The sequence below is a fragment of the Rutidosis leptorrhynchoides genome, chromosome 3 (assembly GCF_046630445.1).
Source record: "Rutidosis leptorrhynchoides isolate AG116_Rl617_1_P2 chromosome 3, CSIRO_AGI_Rlap_v1, whole genome shotgun sequence".
In the NCBI taxonomy this organism is placed as follows: domain Eukaryota; kingdom Viridiplantae; phylum Streptophyta; class Magnoliopsida; order Asterales; family Asteraceae; genus Rutidosis; species Rutidosis leptorrhynchoides.
In genome coordinates, this window is record NC_092335.1 from 368,346,790 (window position 1) to 368,354,774 (window position 7,985).

A 7,985-nucleotide genomic window follows, 5' to 3' on the forward strand; every position below is an offset into this window, starting at 1 on the left:
GGAACTACGATTTTGTCAACCGTTTCGATTAATTGGTGGGCCATGTTTAAGGCTTGTTGTAGGTTAGTGGGTTTGGATGACATCACTCCTTGTTTGATGCTCTTTGGAAGACCATCCATATAGAGTTCAACCCTTTGAGTTTCGGGGTTCACGAGGTTGGGACACATCAAGGATCGTTAGGCAAATCGTTGATTGTAGGCCTTGAGATTGTTTTCGACCGCCTTTAAAGTTCTTAGCTCTTGTTCGAGCTTTCGAGTTTCTTCACGAGGGAAAAATTCGACGATCATCCTTCCCCTTAAATCGGCCCAAGAGAGGGTGTGAGCTTCATCGGTACCCACCGATTGTACATACATGTTCCACCACGTGAGGGCGATACCGGCGAAGGTGTGGGTGGAATATTTGACCTTGTCTTGGTCCCGACAACCGCTTATGCTAAAGACGGCTTCCGTTTGCTCAAACCATAGGGTGAGCACAACCGGTCCCCCGGCCCCATCAAAAGTATGAGGTTTGCACCCCATGAAAGCTTTATAGGAGCACCCTTCGCTTGAGTTACCAGCCCCTTGATTGTTGTTGTTGTGGTTGTTGTTATTGTTGTTGTTGGAGGAGTGACCGGCCACGGCTGCATCCACGACGGTGGCTATCATTCGTTGTAGAGCTTGTTCGGGAGTCTCATGGCGTGGCACACGACGAGGAGGCATTGTTCCTTCAAAACACAAGAATACCGCTGATTAGTATTTTCAATAATACTAATCATGATATGGAATAAGGATAGAGAAAAATTTTCCTTGACTCGCCTTAAATTCTTCATGCCATAATGTCGGAACGTTCATATGAGTCACCGTAATATAATCCCGAAAATTATATTACCCTAATTCATATGTGCATTCGACATTATTTCACTAAGTCAAGGTGGCGTGTCAATTAAATTAAACAACGTGAGATTAAGTTGAAATAAGAGTAGATATGAGTAGAAACGTTCGAGTATAAATGCACAAGTAGTCAAGTAATTCCTACTTCAAGTCTATATGCCGGTTGTAGTCTAGACTCACTAATGTACCCTACGACTCGAGGTTGACACCAATGAACTCTAAATCCCTACAACCAACGCTCTGATGCCATCTGTAGCGACCCCACCAAATCATGTTTGACGGCGCCGACTACTTAGGTCCCGTTACATGGTCATAAGTCTTTAACGTGACGTTTGACCAAAATATGTCGCATTCATTTCATAAGTAAAAGGATGTTTCAAGTTTACAAAAGTAGTTCAGTGACTAGTTACATTTCAATGTTTAACGTACAAATGAAACCTATGCGACACAATTTATAAAAGTAGTCAAAAGACGCACCAACTATGCACGTATACTCGACATCCAAGCAAGTATCAAAAAGTAAGCGAAAGCATGTATCCTTAAGCATTCAAGGACCTGAGAAAACATATAGAAAACTGTCAACGAAAACGTTGGTGAAATCATAGGTGTTTTAGTAAACGTTGCATTTGAACCACAAGATTTAATATAAGATGATTATCAAAATCATTTGCATTTCAAAGTTGTTATTTTTTTCGCGGGCACCCAATTATCAAACTTAACTGTTTTGCACCCTGTTACGTTGTGTTAGAACATACACTATACTCGAAAATATATTTCATCCGCTAACGGTAGCGAACCGTCCGAATGAGGCTCGTCAAGCCCATGTGATCACATAATATAAGTTCTCGTTTACACCCTGCAAGTGTAACTAATGATAATTGAATTGAGGATTTTTGTTCAAACCCGTACGTGGAATGTTCGTTTTCGTACTTGTGTTCAAAGTGTAAAAGTGTGATACGTATATGTTTCTCATCCCATAGTTTAAAGCATAAAAGTTGTTTGAAAGATGGGACTATGATCTCACCTTGTGTACACGAGTAAGTAGTACTTCAACAAGTAACGTGTGCAAAGAACAATGCTAGTCTTGACCTAAACAAATAGGTCGTATCAATAACGGTAAACACGATAGGTCAAAGATGTTCAATTAGTCCTATGGCTCGTTACGACTCGATTATGTAGCATGTGAATCAAATTGTCAAGTTTCATGCAAGATACAAGTATAGAAACAAGTTAGAAAGATTGCATAATCATTTGGTTAAGTTTGACAAAAAGTCAAACTTTGGTCGGTCAAAGTCAACGAAAAAGTCAACACGTTCGGGTCGGGTCCCGAACTATTTTTCTGTGCTAGTTATTCATATATAAGCATATTAGAACAAGTTTCATGTGAATCGGAGGTCCCTAGCGTAGCAAACATTTTTCCATTAAATGAAAAGTTGATCAGCCCACTTTGGCGCGCCGCGCCAGTACCTGTACACAGAAATTCTGGCAGTTTTCAAGTTTAATGCACGAACCTAACTTCAAACAATCACCATTTATGACTCGCAAACAATCAAAACATGTATCTTATATCATCGGAAAAGTATTTTGACAAGGAAAACAACTAAACACATTTCATCAATCACATTTACCTTTTCAACAACCAAAATCACATTCAAAACTCCTCATTTAATGCATCCAAGTTCACAAATGCAATTCGATGATTCGGCAACCAATTTACATGAACTATATGCCGTTTCGAAGGTAATCAAGCATACAATACAACCTAACACTTACAAATAACATTTCATGTCATTCAAAGCATCAAAAGTCCATTTCAAGTTCATCAAACCCTAACTCAATTTCACCAAAATCACTAATCAAGTTCATGAAGTTTTCTAAAGCAACCTACACATCAAATTGAAGCTAGTGATACTAGGAACACATTTAATACTTGCACTTTATCATAACAACAACATTTAAGTAACCAAATCATCAATCAAACACACCAAACTTTCAAGTTCATGCTAGTTACTAAAAATAACAAGATCGAACATATAAATCATATATTCATGTTAGACTTGAGCCATAGACACTAATTAAAAACTTTATAAGTTAAAAACATTAAGAACACAAAATCTAGTGATTTTAGAAAGTTACTCAAATGAGATGTAATCGGTATGGAATCGAAGAGGAAGTTGCAAGGATTCCAAATATGAAATTTGTTTGGATTGAAGCTTGCTAGATTTGATTTGGATGATGAATCTTTGTGATGAAGTTTGAGAGAAAATATGGAAGTAGTAAAGAAAAAGGGAAATGAAAATGAAAAAGAAAGGGAGGTGGGTGTTGACTAGTCAAAAGCTAGTTACATCTTTGCCCCTTGGCGAAACTAGTCCCTCGAGTTCGGTTGCGGTTGCGTGAATTACCTAAACGAGATATTTTTAAAACGCGTATCAACGGGAGATGTTATAAACATATAACGGACTTTAAATAAATAAACGAAAAAGTAAACGAAAAAAGGCGGGATGTTACAAAATACCTCGCGATGTAATCAACTATTGTGAATCGTTTATAATGTATATGAACGGGTCCTTTCAAATACCTCGATTTCAGAAAAGTGTAATCAACAATTTTTAACTTTGACGAAACCTTGAAGCAATTCAGCGCAATCTATGATGTGAAGGTGTTAATCGCCACTGACGAAAACACTTACAATTCAGCGAAATAAAAACTCGTTTGTACCTATATGAATTGATGAGAATCGCTATGAATTAGTTGATTGGGAACAGATGGAATGATACGACTGAATGAAAAGATTTAGAAGGGTAATTATGAAAGGGAACGCTTAGACAACAAAATTCCCGCAGTGATGAGACGACATCTCAAATAACGAATTTTTAAAAACCTTCGTGATTAACTCATTATACAACGTTTCAGGAGCAACTTCAAAGATGGCCTTCATTACATATACAAAAGTGTCCAACATTAATCAAACTGTTGTTAAATAGTAAAAACAGAATTAAAAGTAATCAAACCTTCATTAAATGGCTGAAAGCAGTTTCTTTCATTAGCCTCAAAAGTCTTTTAGCAATATTTTTCTCTATAAAGTTCCCTTTGCAGCAAGAATAAGTGGAATTGGATGCAATAACTCATACTCCTATCCAACCAATAACTTCAAAGCAGTCTGCCACAACACTCATTATCATAAAATCATACATCATTACATTAAAATTAAAACATCATATAAGGTTAAGATATGAAAAAAAAAATCATGCCTGCAAAACCAAACTGCCGTATTGATCAACTTGCAAGATTTCAATATCTTTTTCAGCAGTTTTTAGTATCTCTGACACAAGAAACTTGAGCATGTCTAGAAATCACAGCTGCGATTCACGGTATCCACGCCCATCTGAACGTGAAGACTTAAAATTTAACCGTTGTGCAAGTACAACAGATGACTTCTTCGAATGAAAATCTGATGAATCTAACGGGACCCCTTTAAAACAGAGAAGAATTCTAAGAACATGTGATCCATGACAGTTGGTCATAACGTCAACGGGATTGGCCACAACTGCCTTTGAAACAAGCAGGTCTTGACAAATTCAGTCTAACCGCTTTGAAACAAACATCAATCATCAATCCTTATAAAGTTAACGACCTATAAATTACGTTTTATCGAAAGTGGAGTGTAAAGAAGGAGAATGGTCGTGTACATCCATTCCCAAAACATTAATTACGTGAAGAGGGTTTAAGTTGGGAGAGAAAGTTAGGGTTTGGTTTTTCATGAATGTCGTGAATGAATTTATATTTCATAACCCATTCTTATTAATTTACTCAGGTGTTTTTTATTATTAAAGGGGCATTTTAGGTAGTTTAAAAATCAAAATTGATTTATTAGCTAATATAAATATAGGATCATTTTGAACCATTAGATTAAGGGGTAACCCTAAAATCTAAACCCTAAACCCTAAATCTAAACCCTAACTTAAACCCAAAACCCAAAACTATAAACCCTAAATCTAAACCAAAAACCCTAAATCTAAACCCTAACCTAAACCCTAAATCTAAACCCTAAACCTAAACTCTACACTCTAAATCTAAACTCTAAACCCTAACCCTAAACCCTAAGCCCTAAAATATAAACCCTAAACCAAAAACCCTACACCGTAGAATCTAAACCCTAATGTAAACCCTAAACCCTAAATCTAAACCAAAAACCCCAAAACTAAACTCTAAACCCTAAAATTTAAACCCTAAACCCCAAAACTAAACTCTAAACCCTAAAATTTAAACCCTAAACTAAACCCTAAACGCTAAATTTAAACCCTAAACCTAAACTCTAAACCCTACACCCTAAATCTAAACCCTGAACCCTAACCTAAACCTTAAAAACTCTAAAACCTAAGCCCTAAAATATAAACCCTAAACCCTAGAATCTAAACTCTAAACCTAAACCCTAAACCCTAAATCTAAACCCAAAACCCTATATATTGTAATAAATTACTTTCAATGACACAAATAAATAATATAACATTTCAAATGTTTAAAAATATAAATAAAAAAACCACCCATATTGACACATATAATAAGAAATCTTAACGTAATATATTATCCACTTGACTAATTATAAAATTCGCTCATATTACCTATAATGAGAATTTTAACGTAATCCTTGAATGCATGTAAAATCTCCGGAACAAAATTAATACCTACATGTAAAAGCATGTCTATTTATATTTTACAGTATGATGTCGGTGTTCTATTGACACTTGTATGTAGCACGAACAGAATACCTTTCACGAATTGTCCGTAAGCAATCAGTTTATGCCATTTTCGAGCACCTTTATGTCTCTGACTTAATATCTTTCTCAAAAGCGTAATTGCAGCTGCAAGCCTCTGTACCAAAGAGGTGATGGCGTGCTTGCAAGTTTGATCTTTGGCAAGTCAAATAGAAAATATTTTAGTCCCTAAATAATCATGCGCCAGTTTAGTAGAAACTTAACCACATTAACTTGCAGCAAAACAGGTGTATTTGCCACCTACATCAAGAATATCATTGAAAGAAATTAATTAACTAATCTTTAAATTTGGCGAATTTCAGTCATAGATTAAGTGAAGAATGTGTAGGCAGAAAGCATTTTGGATTGTCACAATCCAAAAGGACAAAGCATTTTGTATGTAATCCCAGACATGCCTCAATTATCATGTAAATTTTCAACCATACTGATGCCTCATTAGTAGCATACTCACATCATAAAGTTAAGTAAACAACAATGTAATATGCAAAAATACGTACCTTATTGGCATTCTCATCACTAATCTTCAATTGAAGAAGGTCAGATTTAGCCTGCAAATTTAAAATGCAGAGAGAATAATAGAAAATAAAATTCTACTAACGATGGCTTCTCATGTTAGGGGTCAAAATAATCATACACGCTATTATCCCCAACTCACAATCACATTTTCAAGCCTTCTCTCATGTAACCATTTGAAATTTCAAAATATCATATTTAAAATACTTGTACAAATTATGCATATTGAAGTAGGCAAATTGCGTTTGCAGGTGTTCAAAACGCATTTATGAAGAATAATACTATTCTTTGATTTTGGATTAAATGATTTGTTAGGATTTCTGAAAAAGTTAAAGGATAAAGATCACTAATTACACTTTAATTTTCTTTAATTTAATCATTCTACCTGCAAGCATCATATTAGGCATTCTCTTGTAATTATATATTTATCATTATAATTACATGAAATTCAAAACAATTATAATAATTCAAGTAGAATATTGAAACGGATAAATATTACAAATATTTCCATTCAAACTTATATAACTTTTTTTAGGGAATCATAAAATAGTATTCATAAAATAATAGGTTTATAGAAACGTAACTGGAGTATCGAGGATCGAGTACAATAATCAAGACGGACCTGTGAAAGCATGGAAATCGTACTTTAGGCTTTCAATTCGAGTTCTCATCATCGCTTTTCAATGATGACGATGATTTTGATAAGTGGAGATGATGATTTAGGGGAAGAAGTTAGGGTATTATTTTTTCAGTGTCGTGAATGAATGTCACATTCAGAACCCCTGCTTTGTTAATTTTCTTCCGTATATTTTAATTAGTAAATTTTCTTCCGTGTATTTTATAATTAAAGGGCATTTTAGGTATCTAAAAAATTAAAATTGATTTATTAGCTAATAGAAATAGGGAATTATTTTGGACCATTAGATCAAAGGGCATGTGAAAGTTTTTTTTTTATCTAAGGGTGTTGAAGGGGGTTTTTCAAACATTTATTAGTTAATAAAGACTCGCTATTAATGTATAGTATGATATGATATGATATGATGTTATAAATCAAGAACTAAAGTTTTATTATCCCAAAATTTTATTATTATTAATAAGGTCAATGAACAACGATAACCACTTCGAACAAAAAAAACCATCAGAGTTTATAAATACATCGGTTTATCAAAACTAATTTTCAGGAAAATAGCCAACTTTTTTGCAAACACCAATCCGTTTTCTTATTAAATACTACTCCGTATGTCAATACAGTTATTAAATATTTAAGCACTATCATAAGTTAAATACCTAAAATACGTATACGGAAAAGTTTATTCTATAAAATATTATATTGTACCATTTGGTATTTAAAATTTGATGTATTTTCACCCTGACCGCATCGTGTAGCCTAACATAATTGTATAGAGCTGCACTTGAAATCTGGCTGCGAATATATAGTTTATAGCATAGGTATCAAATTTTGGGCCTGGCCCGATAAACTCTACTCTGTGCAGATTTAAATTAATGAAATTTTTGTTTTTCAAAAAAAAAGCAAAAAAAAAAAAAAAAAAAAAAAAAGAGTTTAATAAAATTTGAGCTTGAGCAACCGATTTAATAATGCAATTGGACCAAAGGGCTTCTAACCTAGTGTATATCAAAGAAACTCATTAAATTTGAGGGATTGCAAGCTCACTCTTTAATCTTTATTAAGAAATGATACTTCCACACAATTATTTTACATAATTTATTTTACACAATTAGTTGGCATCCTACAAGGCCACCACGTCTAACGACTGGGTTTTAATTGGATAATTAGCATCCACGTAAAACTACCCACTTTTATTTTGTA

General features: G+C 34.2%; 1 long non-coding RNA gene across 1 annotated transcript; it reads right to left on the reverse strand.

Moving 5' to 3' along the window:
- Nucleotides 1–3,625: 3,625 nt before the first annotated feature.
- On the reverse strand, nucleotides 3,626–6,874 carry LOC139897609 (uncharacterized). The gene is made up of 5 exons (XR_011776696.1): nucleotides 6,742–6,874; nucleotides 6,142–6,192; nucleotides 5,639–5,884; nucleotides 4,121–4,254; nucleotides 3,626–4,029 (listed from the first exon to the last, which is right to left on the reverse strand). It is a non-coding gene; the product is annotated as an uncharacterized lncRNA (long non-coding RNA).
- Nucleotides 6,875–7,985: the final 1,111 nt, after the last annotated feature.